Source organism: Gossypium hirsutum, chromosome A03 (genome assembly GCF_007990345.1).
Source record: "Gossypium hirsutum isolate 1008001.06 chromosome A03, Gossypium_hirsutum_v2.1, whole genome shotgun sequence".
NCBI lineage: Eukaryota > Viridiplantae > Streptophyta > Magnoliopsida > Malvales > Malvaceae > Gossypium > Gossypium hirsutum.
Window position 1 is genome coordinate 13,348,145 of NC_053426.1, and position 15,790 is coordinate 13,363,934.

Below are 15,790 nucleotides of genomic sequence, written 5' to 3' on the forward strand. Positions count from 1 at the left end.
AACAGTTATCAATGTGAAACAACACCAATTCCTTAGGTGCCAAGCCAAAACCAAATCAACCATAAACATGCTATCAAAGCACATATAATCAAGCCTAAAATGTACCAAAACATCCCAACCTAAGTGCCTAATCAATATGCCCTCATTAGTACCACATATAAACAATATTTGTCAACCAAATCAATTTATCCATTCAAACCATCTAACTATCAATAAACATACCAAACTTCTTACCAAATAGTCATCCACAAATACCAGTAAACATACCTTAAATACACATTACCAAGATGTCAAACATGCTATATATATATATGTACTAACTTTGCACTAAAGTATATTTACAACCAAAGTACTAAAACATGCCTAAACATTTGAATAATATGCATCCTATATACATGCCATGGTTAACCACATTTCAAGATTTCAAAATCTACCGATGTTAGATGATGATAGGTGTGGGCTCTGCTAATCCGATCAAAAAACTCCACGTATTCAAAATCTATAGAAAATAATAACAGAAGTAAGTATAAGAAATACTTAGTAGGTTCATGTGTTTCAATTCATTAACTTACCATGCACATTTAATAGCTAATTGCATATAACCATTCAAGTAAAAACCTTATCACAACAGGAATCAACAACTTCAATTCAGTAACCAATAAATATACAGATACTCGGAATTCAAATCATGTTCACTTTTATAAAACCATTTAACACTATATACTTAGTAGTTTTCCAATGGAACTTTGTAAAAGATTTCAATATACAAGTCCAAAAAATAGATAACACTCGTATGAGCTAATCTGGTACAGAGATATATGTGTCAGGTTACCCGTCCTGGCTAAAACAATGACAACACATAAGAAATATAGCCTGACCAGGGTTATGTATACATGTAAGGTTATTAGTTCAGGCTAAACCTTTAAAATGGCAACAAATTACCAGTCCAGGCTAAATCTGTGTCACATGTACATCCGAGTCTGCAACAAATGCTGGAGCTCGATCCGGAACGAGAATCATTTAGAAACTTTGTATATGATACTTTCAGTCATTCCATTGGAAATATTTCGGAAATCCAATTTATTATTATAGAGTCCAATTTTCCATTTCAACAAATTATATATAAATAACAATATTTAATAACAAATTGTATCCTTAGAAGGTAGTATGAACTCACTTGTCAGGTGATTCAACTATCAGAGGCTAATCATCAATTTTCCCTTTTCCTCAAACGTCATCCACTCGTTCAGATTCTTGATCTAAAATATAATTTAGTTTAATTAAATCAATTTAAACCAAATAAACACTCAATTTATACATTTAATTCCTTTTAGTCACAATTACAAATTTACCCCTAAACTTTACCCTTTCATACATCTAACATCCCGATTTTTGGCCTAATCGAAACAATGGTTTTGAAATCACTATTCTGAGGCCAGAGAAATTATTTTTAATATTATTTTATGTGTTATAGCATGATTATATGAGTGAATAAAAATTTTGGTGAATTAATTTAAGCATTTATGAGCTTAATTTCGAAAAAGGACTAAATCTCATAAAGGGCAAAAGTTTTGTTTTACTAGTGAAAGGTGTTAAATTGCTAGAGAACCAAAATTGGAGGTGTTTAAAGTGCAAGTAGGCCCTTAAAACAAGCTTGGCCAGCCATAGGGACAAGATTTGACCAAGTTGTCAATGTTAGGTGTGTTGGTGACTTAAAATTGAATAAGAGAGAAATAAAAGAGAGAGAAAAAGATATCATCATTTTCCTCCTCTTCTCTCCACTGAAATTATCAAAAAAGAAGAGGCTATGAATACTAAAAAATATCAGCAATTATTATCCCTTGCAAGTAAGTGATTTAGATGCTTATTTTTGATATTTTTTGTATTTTTGGAACCCTTGTAGCTTAATTTAGCTAATGGGGGGATTATTTTACAAAATGTTTGAAAGTATAGGGTTTTAACATTAGAATATTCATGTTGTTTGCTGCATTTTTATGGAAGAAAATGAATCTTAGTTGTCAAATAAACAACTTTTGTGAAAGGTGTTAGCATGAAAACACCTAAAAGTATCATTTTATAAAGGTTGTAAAATAGAGAGTAAATGTGTGTAATAATTGAAATTATGAGTTGCTATAGTTATAAAAAGAATTTTTATAGGCTTGGTAAAGGATAAAATTCGAAAAAAATCGATTTACGAGCCTAAGGGAAAAATCGTAATTTTTGTAAAGTCTAAGGGCAAAACGATCATTTTGCCATATTGTGAATTTTAGAATGTTTTAATTAATTTAATGATTAAATGAGTGAATTTGATCATGATAGATCAAGAAAATCGAGATTTGGGCTAAAACGGAGTAATTAGTCGAAATTGCATTCAAGGTAAGTCCGTGTGACAAATTTAAGCATGTTATCCATATTATTGCTAATATATTTGAAACTTATCTTTCTAAGATTGAATTGAGTTATATGCTGGTGATATTGTGTATGAGAAAGTGATGTCGAACGTTAATGTTTTGATAATATGAGTATTGATATGTTTTATTGTTATCAAAAGCATACATATATGCTTATTTTATTATTATGAAAGTATGAAATGTATGTTGATAGTGTAAATGACATTACGAGTAAGTGCGACAATAATGTATTAAGCAAGAAATCCCGTTTGAACCTTAGGAATAGTCTAGGATACACGTGTTATGTTATGTGAAACAATGTGATCTGAACTCATGAGTTGTGGTCTGAGTTCATGAGATAAGTGATATATGTAATGTGGGTCCGGGTACTAATTTTGTGATCAGACTCGTGAGTAGCTCAATGAGCGGGCATTGCATGATAATGCTTTGGGGTCCGGGTGCTAACTCTATGTACAGATTCTTGAGTAGCTCAAATACAGGCACTACATAATATGTGGTAGATTTGGCTACATACTTGGCTCGTTATGAGTTGATTCTAGCTACGTATATGACACTTATGTATAATGTTTCTGTGTATCCAATAGTATTCTGAGTGTTCAATGGGTAATTCGAGGTATGATTTCATGACGGTCCCATTAAGGTAAGTCAATGGTGAGAATAGTTGTAAGTTATGTTTCATGTCGTACAGGTATGTAGACTAAACTCATGTGTAATGGCCTTGATACATGTTTATGGCAAGAATGAGAATATGTGAAGAGTAAGTTAAGGAGGTTTGATTGATATGTAAATTCATGTTTATTATGTCATGTTACGATAACCTTGAGATTATGGATTCATGCTTATGTATAAATATGTATTTTTACCATGATGGTAGAAATGATTTGTCAAGGTGTTATTACCTTAGTGATCCTTATATTGCACTAAAACAGTTTTGGACAGCAACAATAGTCCAATTTTGAAAATATACCAAAAATGGTAAAAAGTGAGTTAGAGATTTATTAAATATAGAATTGAAGCTTATCGAGTCTATTTTCTTATAAAGGAAACGATGTGAGTAAAAGGATTTCATACTACGAGATATTTAAATTGTTGTGAGACAGAGTCAGAATGAATTTCGAAATCCCCTTTTTTGATTTGAGAAAATCATTAAAAATTATAAAAAAATAGTTATGGGTTATAATTTATATGCTTAGAATTCTTAATGAGTCTATTTTCAAGAGAAATAGACGATAACATCATTCGAGTTTTGTATTATAATAAAATTAATTTATAGTGAGGAAGGGTCGGAACTATCGAATAGCAAAAAAGGGGTGACTTTGAAGAATAAACTGTACTAATTGGCTGAACCAAAAATTTTAAAAATTTTATGGTAAGAAGTTATGTTAGTATAGTTTTTGGGAAAATTAGAAGATATTAATTTGGAGTTCCATAACTCTAGATATAAATAATCTAGTTACTATGACTCGAGAAAATAGCTTGACCAAAACATAGGTAAAAAAGCAATTATGATGGTATTACCTTAAGAACATGTTGTAAGAATTTGTGAAAGAATATTGATAAATTGCTTATTATTTTTCATATGGACTTACTAAGCGTGAAGCTTACTCCCTTCCTTTCCTTTTTTTTTAGTGTTGTCAGGGAAGCTTGTGGTTGGAGATCCTTGGAGGCAACATCACACTATCAAGTCCCTACCCTTGGAATAATAAAGCATATATTAGAAATTTCAAGTGAGTGGCATGTATAGGGATTTAGTTTATTGACAAGTGTCATTATGCTTTAGTCATATGTATTGTTTTATAATGAGTTATATGTATATGGCCATGGGATGTGGCTCAGATTGATTACGGCTTGTAAACCTAGCTATTCATGTCATGTATAATGTTTATGATATGATTATGTTTGTTTGTCATGCTTGGTGGGTAATATGACATGTGTGTTGGATGTATGCTATATAACTAATTGAGGTGGTCATAGCCATGTAGAAATTTCACGATAAGTAGGTAACCATAACATAATGGTAAAAGTGATCATCAAAATGACAAGTCTTATGAATGTGAATTAAGGAATCTAGACTTGGTATTGCATGAGTAGATGCATTACATATAAGAGGACATGTTAATGTGGTGAATATTTCTTAATTTAATTATTAAAATGATGCTATGATATGTGTCTTTAAAGTGGTTAAGTTTGTGAAAGATTAAGGAACAAAAAGGCTTGGAAAATAGCTTAAGTTCTAGCCACACGGGCAGAGACACGACCATGTGTCTCAGCCGTGTGGAGGACACGGCCTAGCACATTGGCATGTGGCCTAGCCGTTTGGTTCAATTTTTTTTCTGATGTCATAAATAGAGAGTTAGACGGCCTGAGGACACGGGCATGTTGAAGACACACGGGCATGTCCCTGTGTCCACACTAGCGTGTGACCTTGATTCCTGAAAATTTTTCTAGGTTTTTCCAAAACTTTCCAAAGTTTTCTGTTTAGTCCCAAACCGACGTTAATGCATGTTTAGAGCCTCGGTAGCTCGTGTAAGGGACATTATGCATGTGTATGAAAAGTTTTAATACGAATGAAATTTTATGGCCCGATTTATGAAATGGTATACGTTTAAGTCCGGTAACGCCTTGAACCCTGTACCGGCATCGGATAGGGGTAAGGGGTGTTATATTTAGTGGTATCAGAGCTATGGTTTAGTCAGTTCTTGGACTAACCTAACACGTGTAAGAGTCTAGCTATACATGTCATAGATCTGTGATAGTGTGATGTCTCCCGACACGAATGAGAACTATCTTGCTTAGACAAAGATACTCTCCAATCGAGCTACACCCAACCATATTGATAGTGATACCAAAGTATTTGAATGGAGTGTCGTGATGATTAGTTGAACTCGAAAAGGTACGAACAAGATTCATAATATCATGCTATGGATAAAATGACATTGTTCCGATTGGACATTAAAATTTTGATGGATTGCAATGGTTTCTTGAAATAAGATAAAGGACTATATTGTAATGAGTTTATTTATGTTTAGTTGATGGTTCTATGATATATATGGCCGATTTACTCAGGTGAAAGTATGTGTTTAGATAACTTATCAAAAATATCGATGAAATGAATGTTCATGTATACTTATTTGAATGAATATGGTTGGCAAGTTCACATAGTCTGAGTATAAGTGTTAAATTGCTTGGATTGATTTACATGTTTGTAATGATATGCATACGATGATGTGTGAGATGAAAGTATAAATATGTTTGTTAGCTCTCGTATGATGTTATGTACATGACTTGTTTGATTAAGTGAATGGGATAAGTAAAGTACTCAGAATTCATAAAGTGCATGCATAAGTGTACTTGTCTAAATGAGATAACTGGAAAGTTGGCATAAAGTGAATATGAATGTCAGTTTGTCTGAAATGAATGATATGATTTGATGATGTTGCTATGATGATGAAAGTTGTGTCACATGTGTATGTATATGAAAGTCGAGTCAGAGGCCCCACGACCTCACCCCCTTACTAGAGTGGTATTCTGTAATGGAATTTCATGATATTTGTGTTGAATAAACTCACAAGTGTGAATACCAAAGAGTTCAGTGGAGAAATATCTATAAACATGATTAGAGATTGAGAGTGTGATGATAAGTAAAGCCGGAGCTAGAAACGTATCAGGTTGACATAAAGATTATGTGAATTATGCACTGTCACAGTTAGAGAATAAATTCACCTTGGTAAATCGAATTGCTCAGGTACTAGGTCGAGAGAATGTAATGATTGTGACCTTCTCAGAATTGATTTTCTTTAGTGAAAGAAATAATATGGGATTTTTGATGACAACAAATAATATGGGATTTGTGATGATAGAAATAATTAGAGGAATAATATTTGTAATATGAGATGTCTGCGCATGGTAATTACAGTGAACAAATGATGACTGCCTCTCTTGATATATTCTAAAAGATCATTATTCTCGAAAGAACTATAGTAACTACTTATCTTTTGATGAAATTCTTATTATATAAGAATGCTATCTGATCTAAATGTCAGACGAAGGCATTTTCGGTCTGACCGAGTTATAATCTGTTTTGCTCTACTTCTCTCTGGTATTTAGTTATATTTAGTTTGTTGGGAACTTATGAGAAAATACAAATGATGTTATAATTCTGTTTCCCTTAATTGTTGCATTTGATTCTAGTGGGATGAAATGATGTTTTCTTCTGGACTTTTTTTCTCTGAGGAATTATTGAGGTCTTTCATATTTCCTTAAGAGTTTGTTTTCGGTCTTTCGACATAGTATCGTATCTTGGGATTTCTCTAATTTACGTATAAGGATTTGACATCATCAAAGGAATAAATGGTGAAAATTTTGAATTTCAATTGGTATGATAGATCTCTTTTCTCAAGTAAGTTACTCAAAGCTAATGTCTTCAGTTGAGAAATATTGGTTATTTGAGCTAATGCAAGTGAAATGGTCTTTGATTAGCATGATGAGTGAATTCTGAATGATTGTATGATGAAATTTTCATCTTATGAAAGTCTAATAGATTAATCCATGATTAGCAAAACTTGGACAGATTAGAATATTATTAACTGAAGCATTTAAACTGGTCTAGTGTGCACTTGGGCAGAGACTTTTTAATTTTCAGTGATGCACTGTTGTATGAATTGTGATGTTTTCAAAGACAATAAGATAATGTGATAGCTTAGAGCATTCGATATCACAGAAAGATTTGAGTTGTTAACAAGGTTAGAGCCGGACATTAGGTTTTGCCGGAACTATCTTCTCCAGTGCTGATATTAGAATAGAAATGAGAAAGGATTATTCTCGAGGTCCTATCAGAAATATTTCTGTCTTGGAAAGAGGGAAAAAATGTGATGTTGCTTATTGTTAAAAGTTTGGTGAGATCTGTAAATCATGTCAATATGTACTGAATTCCCACTCATCAAATTGATGAGACATCGTGTCTTTATGATTGTCGGATTCCTTGGAATACTAGTCTCTGTTAATCGGACTGTGTGAAATTAGAGAGTGTAAGGCCAAGATGAACTGACTAGTTTGTTATTCGAATTCGAAAGGATTGAAGTATGTGTGTATATGTGACATGATGGCGTAGATGGGACCTTTATGTATATGAATTCTCAGGTAGATGTTGAAATTCAACCGAGGTATGGTATAGTAATGAATCGCTTATGATACTGATATGAAAAAGTTAAGGATAAGTATTAGGGAAACAGTCGAGTGAAAGTTCTTTAAAAATGATTATGGGAAAGAGAAGTTTATGTGAATACCAAAACCACTTTTCTGGTAAGATTTTCGAGGACAAAAATCCCTAAAGGGGGGAGAGTTGTAACATCCCGATTTTAGGCCAAATCAGAATAGTGGTTTCGAAATCACTATTTTGAGGCCGGAGAAATTATTTTTAATATTTTTTATGTGTTATAGCATGATTATATGAGTGCATGAAAATTTTGGTGAATTAATTTTAGCGTTTATGAGCTTAATTTCGAAAAATGACTAAATCGCAAAAAGGGCAAAAGTTTTGTTTTACTAGCCAAAGGTGTTAAATTGCTATATAACAAAAATTGGAGGTGTTTAAAGTACAATTAGGCCCTTAAAACAAGCTTGGCCGGCCATAGGGACAAGATTTGACCAAGTTGTCAATGTTAGGTGTGTTGGTGATTTAAAATTGAATAAAATAGAAATAAAAGAGAGAGAAAAAGATATCATCTTTTTCCTCATCTTCTCCTCACCAAAATTACCAGCAAAGAAGAGGTTTTGAATATTCAAGAAGATCAGCCATTATTATCCCTTGCAAGTAAGTGATTTAGACGCTTATTTTTGATAAATTTTTGTATTTTTGGAACCCTTGTAGCCCAATTTAACTAATAGGGGTATTATTTTACAAAATGGTTGAAAGTATAGGGTTTTACCATGAGAATATTCATGTTGTTTGCTGCATTTTTATGGAAGAAAATGAATCTTAGTTGTGAAATAAACAACTATTGTGAAAGGTGTTAGCATGAAAACACCTAAAAGTACCATTTTATAAAGGTTGTAAAATAGAGAGTAAATGTGTGTAATAATTGAAATTATGAGTTGCTATAGTTATAAAAAGAATTCGGCTAGGCTTGGTAAAGGATAAAAATTGATAAAAATTGATTTACGAGTCTAAGGGAAAAATCGTAATTTTTGTAAAGTCTAAGGGCAAAACGATTATTTTGCCAAATTGTGAATTTTAGAATGCTTTAATTAATGTAATGATTAAATGAGTGAATTTCATCATGATAGATCAAGAAAATCGAGATTTGGGCTTATATCGGAAGTACAAGGTTATGGACAAAAATAACGTAATTAGCCGAAATTGCATTCAAGGTAAGTTCGTGTGACAAATTTAAGCATGTTATCCATATTATTGCTAATATATTGGAAACTTATCTTTCTAAGATTGAATTGAGTTATATGTTGGTGATATTGTGTATGAGAAAGTGATGCCAAACGTTAATGTTTTGATAATATGAGTATTAATATGTTTTATTGTTATCAAGAGCATACATATATGCTTATTTGATTATTATAAAAGTATGAAATGTATGTTGGTAGTGTAAATGACATTACGAGTAAGTGCGACGACAATGTGTCAAGCAAGAAATCCCATTTGAACCTTAGGAATAGTCTAGGATACACGTGATATGTCATATGAAACAATGTGATCTGAACTCATGAGTTGTGGTCTAAGTTCATTAGATAAGTGATATATGTAATTGATAAACCGTAATTTATACATATTTCTATCCCATGCTTAGCACATTTTATGGATGATTTTTCCTTAAAATTTGTGAATTCGATGCTCCTAATTCCCCAATTTCATGTTTTATACTTAGGTGAGCATAGGAGAGTAAAGGAATGAAAAACAGGCCAAAAACGGAGAAAATGGGCCAATGTACGAAATCAACACGGCCTGGACTTCCTCACACGGGCAGACCACACGGCCGTGTCCCTTTGGCAAGGTCAAAGCATGATTTACATGGGTAGATCACACGCCCGTGCCCATTTAACAACCTTGACCACGGCCTTAAACAATCGCACACGGGTATGTTACACGGGCGTGTCCCTGTCGAGCCCAAGTTTAGTCCAATTTTGAGGGCTCTTAGGCATTCCAAAGCTTATTTAAACACCTGAACAGAGAGGAGGAAGTAAGGAATTGCTCAACGAAAGCTGATCGATCCATCTCAGAAGCCAGATTCACCATCAAGACTGAAGATCTCCCTTCAAGTTCACTCAGGAGTTTTGGGTTTTCTTATGTTTTGTTTTTTATTCTTTTGAGATGTTTTCTTTCATTAATATGAACTAAAACCCCTAAATACCTAAGGAGGATGAAACCTAAGACGGATCTTGTTATTATTATCTGAATTGTATGATAAATATTTAACTTGTTCTTAATTATGTGTTCTTAATTCTTGTTTTGATTTTCCAGGATATTGATTCAAGTTAAGCTCTTATTCAGAGGAGGAATAGACATTGTCTAAGAGTAAATTTGTCATAATTAAGCGGAGTTGATTGCGCTCCTAGAGATAGGGTGACAAGATTTTGCCGGATTAGGGTGAAACCTAATAAGGGGATTCATAGATCGAGTTAATGCAACCCTAGGGCATTAATTAGAAAGAGATTTCAATTATTCAATCTAGGGTTAGACGTTGTTAGTCTTGAGAGAGATAATAATATAACTTAGGGATCTTTACGGAACAAGTTGAATGAATAAATCGTCTGATTCAGAGTCAAATAACAAGTGAAGTCTAGGTGGATTTTTGCTTAGGTATTGTCTTAATCAATCGAGTTTTTCAAAAAGTATTTTCCCCAAATTCCTTTTCTGTGATTTCTTAGTTTAGTTAATTAGTTAGATAAACAAAACCCTTTTATTTTTTTAGGCTAGATAATAAAAAGAAAGTTGATACTAGTACTTTTAGTTTGGTTTCGGTAATCCAGTCTTGCTAAAGCTATACTACTGTTCGATAGGTACACTTGCCTTCATCGTGATAATAGTTAGTTTCAAGAACGATTCATTATAAATATTTAAAACCTGTCACGAATATCACGTATCAAGTTTTTGGCACCGTTGCCGGGGAACTAAGATATTAGGAACACTCGATTTTTATTACTTTAGCCATTTTACTTTTATTGCAATTTAAAATTTTATTTTATTTTCTAATTCTTCATTTATTTTCTTCTGACAAGTTTTTCAAGTTTATGACCAGAAGAAACCCGTCAGGACCACTACTTTTTGACGGTGAGATCGACCGCACAGTTCGTAGGAACCGGAGAGAAATAAGGCAAAGCCTAAGATACACAGAGGATGAGCAAGAGGACGATACTTCAACCACAACCGAAGAGATGGCTGAAAACCAAGAAAATTCACTACCTCCTGCGATTGCTGCTGATCCAGTAAATCAGAATCCTGCTCCACGCACTATGTATGATTATGCTAAACCTAATTTAACAGGAACTGAGTCAAGTATAGTTAGACCTGCTATTGCTGCAAATAATTTTAAACTGAAACCTAACACAATTCAAACGATACAACAGTTTATTCAGTTTGATGGTTTGCAAGACGAGGATCCCAATGCCCACTTGGCAAATTTCATAGAATTTTGCGACACCTTTAAAATTAATGGCATTTCTGATGACGCCATCCGTCTTCGGTTGTTTCCCTTTTCGTTAAGGAATAAGGCTAAACAGTGGTTGCACTCGTTACCACGAGGGTCAATCACTACTTGGGAACAAATGACCAAAAAGTTTTTAGTAAAATATTTTCCGCTGGCTAAAACAACTAAATTACGTAATGATATCTCTTCTTTTGTGCAGATGGATTTAGAAACACTCTACGATGCATGGGAGAGATACAATGACCTTTTGAGAAGGTGCCCTCACCATAGGTTAGCACTCTAGTTACAGGTCCAAACTTTTCATACTGGCCTGAATCCTTCGACTCGACAAATGGTTGACACAGCTGCTGGCGAAACCATCAATAATAAAACACCTGAAGATGCCTATGAATTTATAGAGGAGATGTCACTGAATAACTATCAGTGGCAAGTCATGAGGATAAAGCCAAAAAAGACAGCTGGTGTTTATAACGTCGATTCGATCACCATGCTCTTTAATTAGGTAGAACTTTTGAACAAGAAAATTGATGGTTTTCTTAGTTCTTCACAGGTTCACCCAGTAATGCAGTGCGAAGCAAATGGAGATGGATCGAGCAATTTAGAATACCCACTTTATAGCCATAACATGGAGAACGAGCAGTTAAATTACATGGGTAATAATCCTCGATCTTAAAACAATCCTTATAGCAATACTTACAATACAGGTTGGAGGAATCACCCAAATTTTTCATGGGGAGGCCAAGGAAATCAGAAACCACCACCCCCTCCAGGCTTTCAGCAACCACCATACCAGCAGGAGAAAAAGCCGAACCTTGTGGAGATGCTAACCAAATTCATCTCGGTGTCAGAGACTCGTTTTCAGAATACCGAGACGGCACTCAAAAATCAACAAGCATCGATCCAAGGGCTCGAAACTCAAATTGGACAGCTGGCTAAGATGATTTCAGAAAGAACACTAGGAAATCTACCTAGTAACATCGAACCCAATCCAAAAGCACATGTGAAAGTAGTTACACTGGGGAGTGGGAAAGTGTTAGCTGAAACGGAAAAGAAGCCACAACAAGAAGCTGATAGAAGCAAATGAGAGGAGGTAAAACCCGAAAGCAATGACAATCCAATGCCAAAAGAATATAAACCACCAATTCCATACCCAAAAAAATTGAAGAAAAACCGCATGGATGCACAATTTGGTAAATTCCTTGAACTTTTTAAAGAACTGCATATTAACTTACCTTTTGTTGAAGCTATATTGCATATGCCTACATACGTAAAATTTTTAAAGGAGCTTCTAACAGACAAAAGGAAGTTTGAAGAGTTATCTACAGTGGAACTTAACGAGGAATGCTCGGCTATACTCCAAAACAAACTGCCAACCAAACTAAAAGATCTAGGAAGTTTTACTATACCCTACTTAATTGGTAGTTTTAACGTTGATAAGCACTAGCTGATTTAGGTGCTAGCATTAATTTGATTCCATATAAAATGTTTAAACAACTTGGTCTTGGGGAACCTAAACCCACTAGGATGAGTATTCAACTAGCTGATAGATCTGTTAAATACTTTAGGGGTATTATAGAGGACATACTTGTAAAAGTAGATAAATTTATATTCCCTGTTGACTTCATTGTGCTTGATATAGATGAAGATGTTGAAGTGCTTTTAATCTTAGGGCATCCATTTTTAGCCACTACTAGGGTTGTTATTGATGTGGGTGATGGTAAAATGGTACTAAGAGTAACGAAGAAATCGTTTTTAAAATTTATGATGCCATGAGATTTTCTAGGGAACAGGATGACTCATTTTATTTTATTGACTCTATTGATCATGCTGCTCAAGACACTTTTCAGGAAATCATACATAAGGACACGTTGGAAATGTGCCATGCCCAAGGAGAGGAGATAAATGACGATGATTCTGAGACAGGTAAAATAAAAGCTAAACTGAACTTCAATGAATCTTCCCAAAGACAAGCAGAATATGAGGACATTAAAGGGAACGATAATTTTAAGCAAAAACCCTCTATTGAAGAACCTCCCAAACTGGAACTCAAACAATTACCAAATCACTTGGAATACGAATTCTTTGGAAATAATTCTACATTACCAATTATTATTGTGTCTAACTTGCAACCCAAGGAGAAAGAGGAATTAATCCAAGTATTAAAAGAACATAAGAAGGCCATAGCTTGGAAAATTTTTGACATTAAAGGGATTAGCCCTTCTTTTTGCACCCACAAACTTTTAATGAAAGATGAATATAAACCATGTGTGCAAGCTCAAAGATGACTGAACCCCAACATGAAGGACGTTGTTAAAGCCGAGGTAATTAAACTTTTAGATGCTGGAATTATTTATCCTATTTCTGACAGTTCTTGGGTAAGTCCAGTGCAGGTTGTTCCTAAGAAAGGAGGCATGACTGTGGTAGCCAATTAGAAGAATGAACTAATTCCAACTAGGATAGTCACAGGTTGGAGAGTTTGCATTGACTATAGAAAGCTAAATAATGCCACGAGAAATGATCACTTCCCCTTGCCATTCATTGACCAAATGTTGGAAAGACTATCAGGGCACATGTACTACTGCTTCTTAGACGGACTATCTGGCTATTTCCAAATCCCAATAGCTCCTAAAGATCAGGAAAAAATGACATTCACATGTCCATATGGTGCATTTGCTTATCGAAGAATGCCCTGTGGATTATGTAATACTCTTGCTATGTTCCAGCGCTACATGATGACCATCTTTGACGAACTCGTAGAAGATATCATGGAGATATTTATGGATGATTTCTCGGTATTCAGTAACTCTTTCCATCTTTTCCTTAAAAATTTAAAACGTGTTCTAATAAGATGTGAGGAAATGAACCTTGTACTTAACTAGGAAAAATGTCACTTTATGGTTCAAGAAGGTATTGTGTTAGGACATAAAATTTCTAATAAAGGGATTGAGGTTGATAAATCTAAAGTCAAAATCATTTAAAAATTACCTCCGCCTAGTTCGGTTAAGGCTATTAGAGGTTTTTTAGGACATGCTGGGTTTTATAGAAGATTTATTAAAGATTTTTCTAAAATAGCTAAGCCTTTGACCAAATTACTAGAAAAGATATGCTCTTTAATTTTGATCAGGAATGTTTAGAAGCATTTAATACTCTAAAGGATAAATTGATTAATAATCCAATTATAATAGCACCTGATTGGAATTTACCTTTTGAACTAATATGTGATGCGAGTGATTTTGCAGTAGGTGCAGTTTTGGGACAGCGAAGGGACAAGCACTTTCAACCTATTTATTATGCTAGCAAAACTTTGACAGCCGCACAGGAGAACTACACCACCACGGAGAAAGAATTGTTAGCTGTGGTTTTTGCATTCGATAAATTCAGGCCATATATAATATTGTCTAAAGTTGTCGTTTATACTGACCATTTTGCCCTTCGCTACCTGTTAACTAAGACTGATGCAAAACCTCGACTCATTCGATAGATTTTGTTATTGCAGGAATTCGACTTGGAAATTCAAGATAAGAAAGGAGCAGAAAATCTCGCAGCTGATCATTTATCCAGGCTTGAAAATTCAAGTACTAAAGAGCTAGATGAAGTGGAAATAAATGATTCGTTCCCTGAAGAACAATTTTTTTCTATTTCTGACTCAGAGGTACCTTGGTTTGCAGACATCGCAAATTTTTTAGCCACTAACGTTATCCCAAAAGGGTTGACACATCAGCAAAAGAAACGATTCTTTACTGATGTGAAAAACTACTTTTGGGAAGATCCTTTTCTTTTCCGTATATGTGCAAATCAAGTCATTCGGCGATTCGTTACAAGAACAGAAGCATTAAAAATCTTAGAACATTGCCACTCAAGACCAGCTGGAGGACATTACGGTGGAAATAAGACCGCACAAAAAAATACTTGAATCAGGTTTTTATTGGCCTACCTTATTCAAAGATCCCAACAGGTATGTTATTTCTTGTGACAAATGCCAAAGGACAGGTAATATCTCTAACCGTGATGAAATGCCTCAGACATATATGCTTTCATGTGAAATATTTGATGTTTGGGGTATCGACTTCATAGGTCCATTCCCTAGTTCATTTGGGAATAAATACATCTTAGTAGCTATTGGTTATATGTCTAAATGGGTTGAAGCTCAAGCTCTACCTACAAATGATGCTAGAGCAGTGGTACGTTTCCTTAAAAAAAATTCTCTCAATTTGGAACACCTAGATTAATCATTCGTGATAGTGGGACTCATTTCTGTAACGCCCAATTTGAAAAGACCCTTAAGAAATATGGAGTTTAACACCGAACAACTACCCTTACCACCCTCAAACTAGTGGCCAAGTCAAAGTGGCAAATCGAGAACTTAAATGTATCCTAGAAAAGACGGTAGGATTAAACAAGAAAGATTGGGTAATGAAAGTAGATGACACATTATGGGCTTATAGAACTGCTTTTAAAACCCCCATAGGAACATCACCATACAAACTCGTTTATGGAAAAAGTTGTCATCTACCATTTGAGTTAGAACACAAAGCATTCTAGGCTATAAAATTTCTAAACTTTAATCCCAAACTTGTATGTGAAGACAGGTTGATACAGTTAAATGAGTTAGACGAATGGCGAACCTATGCATATGAAAATTCAAGACTATACAAGGAAGCAACGAAACGACGCCATGATGCTCGGTTAAAACAAAATAAACAATTTGAAGTTGGATATCTT

General features: G+C 34.2%; 1 non-coding gene across 1 annotated transcript; it reads right to left on the reverse strand.

The window, feature by feature from the left end:
• Positions 1-11,234: 11,234 nt before the first annotated feature.
• On the reverse strand, positions 11,235-11,341 carry LOC121226809 (small nucleolar RNA R71). The gene has a single exon (XR_005924504.1). It is a non-coding gene; the product is annotated as a small nucleolar RNA R71 (small nucleolar RNA).
• Positions 11,342-15,790: the final 4,449 nt, after the last annotated feature.